Here is a 13,927-nt window from a genome sequence, read left to right on the forward strand (position 1 = left end):
TTAAACTATTATATCTGTCAAGTGCAGTTATTTTATTTTCAATTCACATCAGTGTTTTAGTATGCATGTTGGTTACTGGGTCAAACTGGCAGATTAATTTAGGAGAAATCGGTTGCAGTATTCTTCATCACTGTCATTTATATGCTGGCCACTACTGAAAGTTAATACCTGCCCATTAAAATTGATTGCCAAAGATATCACACTTAATGTAAACAATAATGTATAGATCAGAAAATGGTGCTAAATTAGAGATTATGGTTTACAGTTCCTATAGTATGGGGGCATTCGGTTATGGAAAATATTTCAGGAAAATTGGACTTTGGAAGCAACAAAATGCTAAAAGAGACATTAAATATGCTTTAAGAGACCTGACAATAGACTGTTAGGGCTTTTTGAGTTCTTGTTATTATAGTCTGTTATTCTTCATTATAGCCAGAATTTCAAATAGTGTGTTTATAGTGTGTGATATTGTGTGTGTGCGTGTAGAGGAAGAATATCAAGCCATTTAAAGGCAAAATTATTTGAAAGTGAATAGTACATTGGAATAAGCAGTCTAGGTTAGACTTGAAGAAGTGGAAAGGTACTGAAACACTAACACAGTCTATCCCATAATTAAATAGCCAGGCATTAATAAAAAGTAATAGAATTAAAATGAGCATTTGGGTAATATACTACTATAATATCCTAGGTACTACATTAGCAAATTATATTTTTACCATATGTAGGCCTGCTTTTATCATTTTATAATACTGCCAACAATATTGAACATTTGAAAGTCTATGACTTTCTTGGAAGTTTTAAAATAAGGTAAAGCCCCGAATAATAGTTATCTGAGTTGCAAAGTTTAAAAAATATTAAAAAAACAAAGATAAAAACTGATGAGATTCCAAAATTTTTCATTTCCTCAAGAAGGAAGAACTATCTACTCCACAAATAGTGCTTTGAAGTTATACCTCTTTTATGGAAGTTGTAGGACAGACGGAAATAGATCATCACCTTTATTCACAGGCATCCAGGAAACTCTAATAAACATCTGTGCAAAGCTGGAGCACACATATACACACCACATAGCCCGAGAAGACCTAGAGATGTATAGAAGCAACCTACATGAAACCTTCTGACTTGGCAGAAACTTCAAAAGCTGGTGCTTTGAAACACTACATAATACTGCATCGAGGATGAGGGAGCAAGAAAGTATGGCTGTCATGAGGAAGTCATGAGATTTTTTTTCTATCTGGAGAGTATAAGTCCATTTCTATTCCATTCCCATGTCACTTCCCTGAGATTTCAGAAATATCCAGCCTCTTGCTTGTGAGTTTTGATCCATTACATGTATCTCTTTAAAAGTCATATATTTCTTTTTTTTATTAATTTTTTTTATTAATTTTTTATTTTTTATAAACATGTATTTTTATCCCCAGGGGTACAGGTCTGTGAATCACCAGGTTTACACACTTCACAGCACTCACCCAAGCACACACCCTCCCCAATGTCCATAATCCCACCCCCTTCTCCCAAACCCCCTCAATGAAACAAGATGGGATTGGGAGGGAGACAAACCATAAGTGACTCTTAATCTCACAAAACAAAAGTCATATATTTCTAATGTAGTAAGTAAAGCACAAACAGTTAGGCAATAAAAATTGGCTTTAAGTGAAATATATTAACAACCCCCCCCAAAAAAAAACAACCCTTGAAACCTTTTAATTGAATTTTTAAACACTTTATGTTCTGCCTGTGTGTTCTTTGGGGAATATGTTGTTTTTAATACCCAGACTTATCCTGTTAACTAAAAGTTGAGAGAAGCAATTGTAATTTTGCTTTTCTTGATGTCTTTCTAGACCCTTTGACACTGAAGATTACATTCTAGTGGCTAATTCAAAAGTGTATACTTACAAAAGAGAAAAAAAGTACTAAAGTAAATATTTTTCAAAGTATCTTGGCTCTATAGTTAATGATCAGGTTGCTAGGTTAAAAGTGGTTAACCGAAAAATTTTTAAGTCAGCATAGCTCTATTTGAGAATCCCTAACATCAGTTTCTGTTCACATTTGTTTATGCGGAAACTCATTCGGTAAGATGATAATTGGTATAACACTACAAAAAGGTTTCATAGTCAAGTTTGAGAAGTACAAGATAAAACTGTTAAACTGCTTTTTTTTGTTTGGTATAATTTTACTGTGCTAGTATGCATATGATCATGAAACACTTTTTTGCAGGAGCCACAAGAACATAATCTGAGGCATTCTACACCTACATCTAATAGCATTGCTGAATCTGAGGATTATTCCACGTTGTTATCTCTGGCCCAGTCTTTCTCAAATAATGTTGTTCATCAGAATCACCTGTAAGGCTTTACATAAAAATGCTGGGAACACATTTATTGAAACGGAGTAACAGGGGTAGGATAGTCCATTCTATTGTTTTCACAAGCTCCACGAATTATTATTGAAGAAACACTGCTATGAATATTACTATTACTTTTCGCTACAGTTTCCATCTTCACTTATGTCTCTATATCCATCTAATGTTGTCTATATTTTGTAGCTCAAGAATCTTCCCTTACAAGCCAAATTAAAATAGCAATATTCTAGATAAAAGTATATAGTAACTGTTTAAGCAGACTATTCATAACAGTAGATACTTTAATAGTATAGCAATCTATGAAAGTTGAAACTGTAATAAGAGAACTTTAAATAATATGGAAGAAAAATAATTTCTCTAACAACTCAAGGCTCTCCTCCTTCAAAATCCAGCTGAATGCTTATTATCTTTAAAACTTCCTGTTTCCACAAAACATTCTGAACATTCATCAGACCTAAATTTAGTTATATATTTTGTTCAACATAATTGTATTTGTCTATCACTTTAGAATTTTTTTTAAAAAAGTCACAGAACCTCATTGGAGGGATGTTAGTGATAATTTACTATAACTTCCCAGCACATGCTGAAATGTTCTCTAAAAGACTTTGGTTTTATTAGTCTCATTGTGAATGTTTTTCTTGTTTCTCTCAGACATTATAAAAAAACACTCACTTCTTTTCTAGCTATATTAGATGCAATTAATTAATGTTGTTGACTGACAGACAAATGAGTTGGTCGTCCATAAAATTTACTGTTTAGTCTACATTAAATTATTTTCCATTATCAAAATGAATAGGCTTTAAGTGCTTCACTTAAAAATGAGTAATAAAATGACCAGTAAATAAGTTATTATTTTATTATCAACTTGTTAATAGCTAAGACTCTTGGTTGCCAATGATAGCACTCTAGCTCAAACTACTTTAATCAAAAATGGAATGCATTTCTTTTTAAATGAAAAAAGCAGGCTAAGGCAGCCATTGGCAGAATTGCACCCAAGTACCCAAAGACATCAATAGTATTTCTCTCTAGTATTTCTCTCTGCTACTCTCAGCCTGTTTTTCTGGAATTGGCATTTTTCTCACTGGGTTTCCTGATGGTATCAAAGATGGCTAAGGAGTAGCTTTAAGATTCTATTTCAAATACTCAGCTAATCCAAATGCAAAATATCTTATGCCCAAAATGTCTGACAAATTCTGCTTTGGAATCTTATTGGCTCAGCTTCAGTTGCAGACCCACCCCTGAGCTAATTATTATAGTTTTTATTGGTAGAATATTCTGATTGACCAGATGATTATGCCTAGATTTGTCCCCAGTCCCATTGATAGTGACCAGTGAGTGAAAGATCATTTTTCAGAGGAAGTAAGGGATGTTGTTACCAAAATAGGAGGAAGAAATGCTAAGTAGATGAAAATAAGTGTTTTTTGAGATCTGGGATCAACTCTGCCAACTTTGGCCTGTGTTCTCTATGAAATACTGTTTATTTAGTTGATGAGTTCAGATTTCATTTATAGCAGTTAATACTTTGAAAAAGGCAATTATTTTCATAGCTAAAAGGAAAATATGATGATATATTCTTTATATCATAGGATTGTATTTTAAGAGTTAATAATTCTAATTCTAAAAGACATGGAAGCTAACCATTTGATTAATACCTAAAGTTTCAATTCATGTACCAATTCATTAATCATAAGCATTTGTGTGTTGTGCATGGGAGATGCATAATAGGTATGATTTCATAGTCATGAGAATAAAATTTACAGAAACAGTGTATTTACATAAAAAATGAAGACCAATTGTTCAAGTATTAAAATGCAAAATGCTATCTTTCTGTGGCTTCTATTCTGACACTTAGCAGGTGGATATTTTTCTTTTGAAATAATCAGTTAAAGCAAAAAAAAAATTATTAGGACAAGTCATGTCAATACTACCTTTAAAAAAAGTGCTAAAATATGTACCTGTGGATAAGGAGTTAAAAACAGAACAAAATGTACTCTTAGAAAGTTAAAGTCAGGGGTGTCTGGGTGGCTCAGTGGGTTAAAGCCTCTGCCTTCGCCTCAGGTCATGCTCCCAGGCTCCTGGGATGGAGCCCCACCTTGGGCTCTCTGCTCAGTGGGGAGCCTGCTTCCTCCTCTCTCTCTCTCTGCCTGTCTCTCAGCCTACTTGTTATCTCTGTCAAATAAATGAAAAGAATCTTTAAAAAAAAAGAAGAAGAAGAAAGTTAAAGTCAAAATAATGTCCTTCATAGTATATTCACAATGACAGATTTTACTTATTCCATTAACTTTCCCATTCTATTAAGACCCTTTGAAACTACCTTTTGGGAAGAGCCCTCAAGACCAGTTTATAAGCCACTTCAGAAAGTATCTTTGTTATTATTATCACATCATATATCTTCTTTATAATTAATTAAAACAATTTAAATCCACAACTTCCTCAACAGATTTGACTTAAAGTGACTCCCAGTTAATTCCTATAATCATATATATCCCAAAAGATAGACTTGTCATGGTAGAAGACATTCAAAGAATGGATCACATCGTCAGTTCCAAATAAAATATTTTTCTTATATAAAATTACCAAAAAACATTTTAGGTAATTACAACATCTTCAGAATAGGTGGCCAACCTTTAAGAAGGACAAAACTAAGGTGAAAAACTTCTATCTGAGAAATGTCATTACTTTATGTTCACCCTTAATATTTACATATTTACTGTGCATTATGAAAGTAAATTTATCTATGTAGGTAATAAACAGTTAATTTTTTGGAGTTGAAAGACCATATTAAAGGTGAAGTGTAAAAATAAGGGATGGGGCACCTGTGTGGTAGAGTCAGTTGAGCATCAGACTTTTGGTTCCAGCTAGCGTCAGGGTCTTGGGGCGTGGGATAGAGCCATGCATCAGGCTCCATGTTCAGTAGGGAGTCAGCTTGAGACTCTCTCTCTCCCTCTTCCTGTCTCTCCCCCTGTTCACTCACTCACTTAATCACTCTCAAATAAGTAAATCTGAAAAAAATAATAAAAAATAAAAAGAGGGACTAAAATGAATTCATTTTAGGATAAATGCCCGTTATGAGATAATTTTTAATACACATAAATATCCTTTTAGCTATTTTTTATTAAATCTTAAATTTTATAATACTTTTAAAATTCCTATCACAGTGTTTTATCATCTCTAATACAATGTTTCTTTAGCTGAAAAGCAGAACAATTTCAAAATCATAACTTTCAGTGAAATCAATCAGCTGATAAAATGGCAGGCTCATGCTTCTGCTAGGATTAGTGTGCTGATGAAGCCAAGTTCACAGGTTTGATCCCTAAGTGGGCCAATTTACTTTGCTGCAGGCAGTCCCTTAGACCCTGGCCTGACATCCTGCAAATGGGAACCATCAGTCATAAGGAGAAGCTGGGGAAAAAAAAAGTGGGGGTGGACTAGAGCCAACTTATCCCCACTGTAGGAAAACAACTTCATATCCAGGCCAGCTGATGGCTATGTGGTAGCATTTCTCCTGTAAATAAGAGGGAGCTATCTTCCAAATGATAGTGAATTGGCACAGGTCAGAGTGTAAATATGATCTCCAGAAATATACTTTAAGATAAAGTATGTCAACAATTACTGAACTAGTAATTAATTGGTGGTTTGATGAGGGTTGAACCAAGTATGCTAGAAGGTTTATAGAGACCCCAAATGAATTTATTTATAATGTATTCATTACTAACTTCCAAAAAACATTGGCTGCTGCTCAAACAAAAGAGAAAATGTAGCTACTAGCTGAGTAATTATGTTAATAGACTGGATAAAACAAAAACCATCAAAGCATTATGTGTCAAAGTTTTATTTAACTCATTAGTGAGGGAACTAGTGAGATGAAAAGGTAATTCCAAATAAAATTTAAGACCTGAAATTTTTTTAGTAGGAAAAATATAAAAGCTGGACTGAGTACCAAATTAGATATAAGATGGTTAAAATCCTACAGGGCTATAAAACTATCATACCTTACCAGTTTACAGAACTGTAAAATGGCCCTAATCAGTTGTGCAAACAAAGCTATATTCCCTTAGAGCATATTAGAAACAGCTGGGGAGTTTTAAAAACACTGATAACGAGATCTTACCCCCCAATAGTCTGACTTAATTGGAAACTGGGTAAGGCCTGAGCAGCAAGATTATTAAAGCCTTCCCAGCTGATTCTAATGTGCAGCCATGTCTGAGAACCACTGCCCTACGAAGTGACATGGCCTTTCACAAGAGCTTTCAACAATTTGCCCTTCCACCTTACTACTCACACTGTGTAGCATTGTCTGTCAGCAGTGCCATCACCCAAGAACTGTTAATTTAGTTTCGGGGTTCCCATTTCAGATATGTGGAGTCGATCTACATTTTAAAAATATCACCAGGTAATTCAGGTTCACATTAAACTTTGAGAAGTACCTTTCTAACATATTGAAAGGACTTGTAATTACTTTTTTTTCCTTATTTCCAAGCTTTAGGAAAAATTTCCTAACACCTAAACTGCTACATATCTCCAAAACAGCCCCAAATAGCACATTATTTAACAATAATGACATTTGTGAAGAGGGAAGTCAACTCTAAGCTGAGAAATCTGCCCTAGATCAGTCAATGTTCCTACTACCTGGGATCCTCAGCTACCAGGGGCACCTGGGATAATAGACTTGGGAGTATTTTAGAAGAATAGAAGGGTGTTTAAGGGATCTTAGGATTAAGCATTGTTCTTTATGTACTGCCTTTACTAAGGGCTGCTGGAAAATGGAAAAGAGGTTGTCAGACATGAGCCAGTCCTTTTTAACCACTAGCCAATCATGTAACAAGTGGGATCTACTAGCTATGGAGGAAAAAAAAAAAAAAAAAGTGAATGCCTAACTACAACAAAATATGAACTTTTCAGTGAAAATGTTTAAACAACTTACTTGGCATCAAGTTCCTAAAATTTTGAGGGTCAGTGTATCAACCCAGGCTTACTGTTAATTATATTTTGTAAAAGGCTGACAAGAGAGTTTACTATGTCCTAAGTTTTCATACTCAAGTATTGATCAGGCAACAAAACCCTCTATATAGCTAATGACATGAAAACATGAATAATGTTCTAAAGTGGAAATTTCCAGAAATGAGTCTTTCACTTTGTTATTCACTTATTCACAAAGTATGATAACTATATTCAATCTGCAAAGTCCTACGAATTAAACAAGTTTTTGATTCATGTATTTATTATATATTTATTGAGTACTGAGTACTTTTCTATGTTTACAGTTGTAAAGAAAAACAAGGTCCCCATCTTTATGGAGCTTACAGCCCAGTATAGGAACAAGGGTAGTAAACAAATGAATAAAATAACAAATGTTTTTGTTATTAAAAAAAAGCTTGGTAGGTATTATAAAAGAACAGGGTCATTTAAATGAAAATTATTTACCCAATGTGTAAATAAATTTATTACCTGTAGTTTTACAAGTCTTCACAAATAAGTTTCCAAATCATAAAAACTTTAATCATAAAATATATAAATTAGTAGCTATACATTTCACTAAGGCTGCCAAATGTACATGACTCTGCTTAACTCCACCAATGATACAAAACATCCAAAAGTTCTGACAACGCTTCTCTGACCTTCTTTTTCTTCACTACGGCAAATATTGATAGTTTTCTCTTGAGCAGCTGAATATGTGATGTATCTTCCAAAGACCTAAAAAAAAATCAGAGACTTTAGTTAGGGCAGAGATGAAATGTAAATATTGATTCAGGTACCTAAAATTCTCTCTGGAACAGTAATGGAAATTATATATATTTATACACACACACACACACACACACTTAGATAATCTCCAATTTAAAAGATGCTGCTTTGGTGTATTTCATTAAACCCAGCAGAAAACTACAAATAATATCACAAGTGAAAACGTATAAAGCCCCTGTGTGGTAAGATTATCTGAAAATTTTTAAAGATTTTATTTATTTATTTGACAAGCAGAGATCACAAGTAGGCAGAGAGGCAGGCAGAGAGAGAGAGAGGAGGAAGCAGGCTCCCTGCTGAGCAGAGAACCCGATGCAGGGCTGGATCCCAGGACCCTGGGATCATGACCTGAGCCAAAGGCAGAGGCTTTAACCCACTGAGCCACCCAGGCACCCCCGATTGTCTGAATTTTTTGTTTTGGTTTTCTTTTCTCTTTCTCCATGGCTATATAAACGTGGTTGCTTTCCCCAGATAATATCATTAGACTTATCATGCTTAATTTGTCATGATTATAACTGCTATCATTTGCATTATTTATCCAGAATGCCTCCTCTCCCCTTAACTCATTCATTAACTTTCATCATTACTGGTTCCTCTATCCCCTTACCTCTAAGCTTCCCCTGAAGTCTGTTTCGTTCTCTCTTTATTCTCAGGTGGTCAGTTTGAGACACACTTTTCAAGTTGTGATTTTCAGAACACGTAGACCTTAACTTCTATTCTTCTTCCTCCAAGGAGCCCAGGAAGAGAAAGATATGCGAGATAATTCAACAATGAATGTATCCACATGTAATCAATAAAGAACTGCATCAAATGTTCTTTCTACATTGTCATCCCCTATTTTCCCCCAGTATTATTGAGATATACTTGACATATAACATTGCATGAGATTTAGTTGTACAACATTGATGTTTCATATACTTATATATTGTAAAATGATTAGTATACTCAGTTTAGTCATCATCACACACTGTTAAAACTTTTTCCCTGTAATGAGAACTTTGAAATCCACACAACTAACAACTTTCAAATATACAATGCAGCACTAGTAACTTTAGTCACCATGCTGTACATTACCTTTCAATGACTTTTTAATTTTAAGATTTTATTTATTTGTTAGAGAGAGAGAGCATAAGCATGGCGAGCTATAGGCAGAACAGGCAGAGCAGGCAGAGGGAGAAGCAGGCTCCCTGTGGGACTTGATACCTGGACCCTGGGATCATGACCTGAACTGCAGGCAGATGCTTAACCAACTGAGCCACCCAGGCATCCCACCTTTAAATGACTTCTTTATTTTATAAGTGGAAGTTTGTACTTTTTCATGCCATTCACCCATTTCTCCCACACACCAAATCTAACAACCATTTATTTCTCTGCATCTATGAAATTCTTCTTTAGTTTCTACATAAAAGCAAGATCACATATTTTGTCTCTCTCTGACTTATTCCACTTACCATAAGGTCCACTCATATTGGATTTCCTACCTTTTTTGGCTGAATAATATTTAAGTGTATGTGTGTATACATAAAATGTATGTACAGATTTCCTAATCCATTCATCTGTCAGTGGTCACATAGGTTATACCCATGTCTTAGCTATTATAAATAATGCTGTAATGAATATGCAGGGGCATAAATTTTTTCAAGATAGTGATTTCATTGCCTTTGGATATATACCCAGAAGCAAAATTGCCAAATCAAAAGGTAGTTCTATTTTTTAATTTGTGGGGAACCTCCACACTGTTTTCCATAGTGATTGCAACAGTTAACATTCCCAACAGTGTACAAAATTTTCCGTCTTCTCTACAGTTTAGCTGACATTTGTTATATTTTTTTCCTCTGAAGATAACCATCCTAATGGAAATGCGGTAATATTTTACTGTGGTTTTCATTTATATTTTCCTGATGATTAGTGGTGACCTGTTGGCCATTTGTAGATTTTCTTTGAAAAAATGTCTATATAGGCCCTTTACCTATTTTTAACAAATTTGGTTTTTTTGCTGTTGAGTTGTATGTGTTCTTTATATATTTTAGATATCAACCCTTATGAGATACAAAATATGCAGTTATTTTCTTCCATTCTGTAGGTTGTCTTTTCTTTCACTAATTCATGTGCTGTGCATAAGCTTTTGACTTTGATGTATTTTCATTTGTTGAAAGTTTTTCTTTTGTTGTTTGTGCTGTGCTTTTGATATTGTGCCTCCAAATAGCGCCAAAACTTATGTCAATGAACTTCTTTCCTATGTTTTCTTCTGAAAGTTTTATGCTATCAGGTCTTTTGTTTAAGTTTTTGATCCATTTAAAGCTAATTTTAGTGAGTGGTATGCTATAGGGTTCCAATTTTGTTGTTCTGTGTGTGTTTCTCCAGTTTCTCAGCACCACTTATTGAAGAGCTACCCTTTCTCCATTAGATATTCTTGGCTCCCTTGTCAAATATTAGTTAACTATATATACCAGGTTTTGATTTCAAGCTCTCTATTCTGTTCCATTGGTCAATGAGTCTATTTTTGTGTTATCATACTGTTTTTATTACTTAGCTTTGTAGTATAGTTTGAAATCTGGAAGTGTAATATCTCCAACTTTGTTCTTTTCTTTTAGGATTGCTTTGGCAAGTTGGGGTCTTTTGTAGTTCCACGCAAATTTTAGGATTATTTCTTCAATTTCTGTGAAGAATGTCTAGTTTTTTTTTAAGATTTTATTTATTTATCTGACAGAGAGAGATCACAAGTAGGCAGAGAGGTAGGCAGAGAGAGAGAGAGAAAGAGAGAGAGAGGGAAGCAGGCTCCATGCTGAGCAGAGAGCCCGATGCGGGACTCGATCCCAGGACCCTAAGATCATGACCTGAGCTGAAGGCAGCAGCTTAACCCACTGAGCCACCCAGGCGCCCGGAATGTCTAGTTTTTGATGTGAATTCCATTGAATCTACAGATGGCTTTGGGTAGTATGGACATTTAACAACATTTTTCCAACCTATGAACATGAGATATCTTTCCATTTGTGTGTGTCTTTGATTTGATTACCACTACATTTTATAATTTTCATTGTATAGATCTTTTATTTCCTTGGTTAAATTTATTCCTAAGTATTTTATTGTTTTTGATACTGTTGTGAATTAAATGATTTTTCTTTTTTAGATGTGTCATTGTTAGTGAAAATGAAAGCAATTGATTTTTCTATGCAGATTTTGTATTCTACCACTTAACTAAAATTGATTAACAGTTTCTTGACTGATTCTTTGTGCTCTTGTAGATACAGGATTCTATCTTCAGGAAAAAACCCTAACAATTTTAATTCATCCTTTCCTATTGGGTAGTCTTTTATTTCTTTGCCTTGCCTACTTGTTCTAGCTTAACTTCCAATAATATATTGAATAGGACTGGTGAGAATGAGCATCTTTTCCTTGTTCTCAATCTTAGGGGAAACACTTTGCTCTCCATTAAGTATAATGTTAACTGTTAGTTTGTTGTATATGCCCTTCATTAAGTTTAGGTAGGTTTCTTCTATACCCAATCTGCTAGGGGGTTTTATCATGAAAGGATGTTGTATCTTATCAAAGGTTTTTCTGCATCTATTAAAACAAATCATGCAATTTTGGTCTTTCATTTTATTGATATAATGTAGTACATGTATTGATGTTTGTATGTTGAACCATTCTTGCATCCTAAGGATCAATCCCATTTAGTCATGGTATATAATCCTTCTACTGTGTTCTTGAATTTGTTAGCTTACTAAATCAGTTTACTAATATTTTGTTGAGAATTTTTACATCTATCTTCATCAGGAATATTGGTCTATGGTTTTCTTTTCTTGTAGTATTCTTATCTGGTTTTGTTATCTGGCCTCATAGAATGAGTGTGGAAGTGCTTCCTCCACCTCAATATTTTGGAAAAGTTTGAGGAGTATTGGTGTTAATTATTCTTAAATATTTGGTAGGATTCTCCAAGGAAGCCATGTGGTCCTTAAGTTTCCTATTTCAACTTTCTTGACTACTAATTCAATCTCTTTATGCCTTATTTCTATGTTCAGATTTTCTTTTTCTGCCTGATTCAGTCTTGGTAAATTGTGTGTTCCTTAAAATGTATTCATTTCTTTTAGGTTATGTAATTTGTTGGCAATTAACTGTTCATAGTAGTCTCATGATTTTCTGTCTTCCTTTAGTATTAGATATATTGTTTCCAGTTTTATTTTATAGTTTGAGTCTTTTTTCTTGATCTAGCTAAAGATTTTTCCATTTTGCTTATCTTTTCTATTCTTTTTTTCTGGTCTCTATTTCATTTGTTTCTACTCTCATCTTTAATATTTCCTTACTCTTAGTAACTTTGGGCTTTACATTTTCTTATTCTCTAGTTCCTTGAGGTGCAAACTGAGATTGTTTATTTGATCAAACTTATTATATGCATTTATTGCTATAAACTCTCAGAACTGCTTTTGCTGCATCCCACAATATTTAATATTGTGTTTTTATGCTCATATGTTTCTGGATCAATTACTCCCATTTTTATTTCTTCTAAACAACCACTGAGTCAAAAAGGCGTGTTGTTTAGTTTCCACGTATTTCTAGATCGTCTCACTTCCCTCTTGCTGATTCCTAGTTTCATACCATTGTGATCTGTATCGTTCCAATTTTAGTATATGTGCTGCCGAAGCGAGCACCATACCATTGTGATCTGAAAAGATGGTTGGTATGATTTCAGTCTTCTCAAATGTGTGGAGATTTGCTTTGTGGCCTGTCATCTGATCTATCCTGGAAAATATTCCATGTACACTTGAAGAATGTGTATTCTGCTGGTTTGGGATGGAATATTCTGTAAATGTCTTTTAGGTCTAGTTGGCTAATTCTATTTTGTCATGATATATAAAATCCTATATAACCTTATCTGATTTTCTGTCTGAGTGTTCTGTGCATTGTTGAAAGAAGGGTATTAAATTCACCATTACTGCACTGTACTGGCTATTTCACCCTACAGGTCTGTTAATGTTTTATATATTTAGTAATCCTATGTTGGGTATATAAATGCTTACAAATGTTATATCCTCTTGTTGGACCCCTTTATAATTATAGAATGATTTGTTAGTGAAGTTTCTGACTTAAAGTCTATTTGTTTGGTTATAACTACTGTCTGCTTTCTTTTGGTTTCCTTTTGCATAGAATATCTTCATTTCTTTATTTTTCCATCTGTGTGTGTGTCCTTAAAGCTGAAGTGAATCTCTTTCAGGTGGCAGTTGTTCTTGTTTTTTTTTTTTTTTTTTTTTTTTTTTTTGTAGAATTACATCCATTTACATTTAAAGTAATTATTGATAGGTATGGTAGGGGCTTACTATTGTCATTTTGTTAATTGTTTTCTGGCTGTTTTACAGTTCCTTTGGTTCTTTTTCTCTTGCTCTCTTCCTCTGAGATCTTATTATTTTCTGTTGTACTTAGAATGCTTAGAATTCTTTAATTTTGTCTTTTGTATGTTTATTATAGGGTTGACTTTGCAATTATCATAAAGCTTATATTAAACATATGTTTATAACAGTCTATTTTAAATTGACAGCAACTTACATTTAACCATATAAAGCTCTATGTTTGTATCCATTAACAAATTATTGTAGGTATAGTTTGACTTTTGTCTTTCACTTTCATAATAGATTTATAAGTTATGTACATAATACTATTACACTATTACAACATTAGAATATTCTTAATTGTATATTTCCCTTTATCAATAAGATTTATACTTTTACCTTTTCCTGTTACCAAATAGTGTCCTTTTTATTTAGGTTGAATAACTTCCTTTATCATTTCTTTTAAGTCCAGTCTAGCGGTGATGAATTCCTTTAGATT

At 33.7% G+C, this 13,927-nt stretch overlaps 2 long non-coding RNA genes across 3 annotated transcripts in view; one reads left to right on the forward strand and one right to left on the reverse strand.

The window, feature by feature from the left end:
* LOC309854363 overlaps positions 1–13,927 on the forward strand; it is a 470,028-nt gene that overhangs the window by 337,797 nt on the left and 118,304 nt on the right. The gene's annotated exons all lie outside the window — the stretch shown is intronic.
* LOC309854373 overlaps positions 7,609–13,927 on the reverse strand; it is a 331,707-nt gene continuing 325,388 nt past the window's right edge. The window contains exons 2-3 of the long non-coding RNA XR_014306186.1: positions 8,712–8,829; positions 7,609–8,056 (exon numbers count right to left, since the gene is read on the reverse strand). This is a non-coding gene — a long non-coding RNA (uncharacterized lncRNA). The remainder of the gene's footprint in view (positions 8,057–8,711; positions 8,830–13,927) is intronic.

This window comes from Mustela nivalis (genome assembly GCF_964662115.1).
Source record: "Mustela nivalis genome assembly, chromosome: 1".
Lineage (NCBI taxonomy): Eukaryota > Metazoa > Chordata > Mammalia > Carnivora > Mustelidae > Mustela > Mustela nivalis.